At 41.6% G+C, this 2,675-nt stretch overlaps 1 pseudogene; it reads left to right on the forward strand.

Moving 5' to 3' along the window:
* LOC111235164 overlaps positions 1–2,297 on the forward strand; it is a 6,673-nt pseudogene extending 4,376 nt beyond the window's left edge.
* Positions 2,298–2,675: the final 378 nt, after the last annotated feature.

Raw genomic sequence — 2,675 nt, forward strand, 5'->3', positions numbered from 1 at the left:
TATAATGTTGGGGGTGCTGTGTTTCTTTTGTCAAACTCATTGTAATAACAACACTAGTTATCCTGTTTCTTACTCTCTGATTCACTTCCCTGGCTCCTCTGTCACTCACTCCTCTTCTTCTTGTGTTTATTTTTTCTCATCTCCTTCACGAATCTTCATAAGTCTTGCCGCCACCCTCCCCTCCCCCTCCCTGTGCAATGTCAACTTTTTTGTTTTTTCAGATCCCCAGTTTGTGGTGTACCAGCTGAAAAGTGAAGATTCACACGTCGCACCCCGGCTCAACACGCGGCGTGGGAACAAGCACATGGTTTTTTCGAATTCCCCCAGCCGCTGCCAGTGTGTGGAGACATCAAAGTGGAGTTCTTCCATAAACAGAATAAGATGATGAAAAAGGTTAGTTGTGTTTTTGTTGCTTTCATTGTAGCTTAATTAGCTTGGTCCTTGACAGTCATTTAGAGCTCATTCCTTGATTTGATCATTATGACGTTTCTGCTATGTGAAAGAACAATAGCAGGCATGTGACTAAGCATTTTCTCACTATTCATCGTTATTATCCATTAAATCCCATGAAAAGACCAAAACCAAAAAACGCATTATTTTTATTGTTAAAGGCTGCTTTTGTTGTCCAAAAATGATTAAAAACACATCAATGAGCCGCTCTGCCACACTGGTTTTCATGTTCCCTCAGTACCGTGAGCGAGGGCGCTCAATCCCACAGTCACCAATCCTTCTGCCGTAAATGCCCACTAACGCAATACGTGTATTAATCGATGGCTAAAAATAGTCAAATGCCCTATTTTGAGTAATGTTCCTAAAAACTCCAGTGGCTTAAGCCTTCAGAAAGGATCTAAGACAGCTGGGTGTTTTAGGAAAGTTACTTGAGCCTTTTTCTTTATTTAAATAAAACTATAATTTTTGAGGTAGTTTTAAAGATTTGAGTAGAAACATGGTAGTAGGCAAGTTGTAAAGTATTGGGGTTTTTTTTTTTTTTTTTCTTATAGTGAGATTACAACAAGGAAAATATGAGCCCATAAACAAATCAAAACAACCTAGTTGCTCATCTCTTCTCTGCCCTCCAGGACAAAATGTTTCACTTCTGGTAAACACCTTCTTCAATCCCTGGACCAGAGGAGAGTGGGGAAAAGATGGAGAACGGGGCGGTGAACAACGACAGAGAGCCAGCAAGGGGGACCTGGTCAGGGCAGCCGCAAGTCACAGCCACAGCCACAGCCTACAGACGCAGCCACAGCGCGCCGAGAGCAGGGACAGCTGCAGGATAGCGACAGGGACTACCTCATCCTGACGCTCACTAAGAACGACTTGGACAAGGCCAACAAAGACAAAGCTAACCGCCTACTTTCTCGCCAAACTTCAAGGTAAGCAGAGACAGAGGCTGGCAGGATTCAGTTAATGGACACAGCAATTATAAGGTTTGTTTATGATTATTTTTTTATTGCACAGACTGAAGTCAGTTGTCTTTAATTCCCATTTCCAGTGAAGTTGTATTTTACGAAAGCCGTGGAGGAGCCTTCGAATTCTGAGGCAAGCACTTCGACATCCGTCACCCCGGCCTGTTACCGACAATGGAGCCAGACCATTATCGATACTCTGACACCACTGACTCTGATCCGGAAAAATGAACCTTTTGATGAAGAGCAGCACACGCAAATCACAAAGTGTGAACTCTTTTTAAACAGGAAAAGAAGAAATTATACACCAGAAAAAAAGGAGAAAACTTGAATATAAACTCAAAAAGAAGAACCTTTGTCCCTTCCCTCCCCAGACGGCAATAGAATATTCATTCATGTCAAATGCCAATTTTAGGGAAAAAAAGATTAAATATCCTGACCAATATATTGTTTTTTTTATTTTTCTTTTTTTCTTTGGCACGGCCATGTACCATGTGCGAGGTATTGACACTGTTGCCCCATGGGAAAAGGTGCTGTAGCTAATAAAAATGTGTTTAATATATATACATACGTATATGTATATACATATATACATGCATATATAAACAAACTTTTTGTGTGTCAAAGACAATGGAAAGAGTACCACAATCAGGAGACGGGAGTGAAGTGTGGGAGAAGTTAGAATGATGATATACTAGGACTATGCTGCTCCTTCTCCTGTCTAAACCAAGGCCAGTGCTGCAGTCACTTTTGTTTCACTCCCTCTCTTTTCCTTCTCCCCTTCTCTCATCTTTTACTCTCCCTCCCTCCCCTCCATCCTATCCTCCTTCCTATCCTCCTTTACTGTGAATGCTTTCTTGTGCTCTTTGCAGGCTGTTCTCACCGTGACTTTTGGCCTTTGTGCAGTTGCAAACTGCATGCGGGCAGTGGGTTGGGGGTGGGTGGGGTTATGAAGAGGCTGTGATGATGTCTAAAGCATTGCCATTTCCTGTTCCCACTGTGTATACGTTAATTATGCAGAACAAGGCATCCCATGTAATTGTTAATGTTTTTTTTTATCCTAAGATTAATAAAAATATAAACACAAAACAGCAGGGAGACAAGTGTGGTTGCAATAATGTCAACACTACATTAAAGCGACAGTGGTGATTTGCATGTATTGGAATTGGCGTCCATTCCCTAATAAATGTATGCAATGTTGTCTTTTCTTAAAGAAACCAGCTTTGAGATGTGTCTTCTCGTGGGTTCCCATGCTTTGAGTCAATG

Source organism: Seriola dumerili, unplaced genomic scaffold (genome assembly GCF_002260705.1).
Source record: "Seriola dumerili isolate Sdu_G_001 unplaced genomic scaffold, Sdu_1.0 BDQW01000478.1, whole genome shotgun sequence".
NCBI lineage: Eukaryota > Metazoa > Chordata > Actinopteri > Carangiformes > Carangidae > Seriola > Seriola dumerili.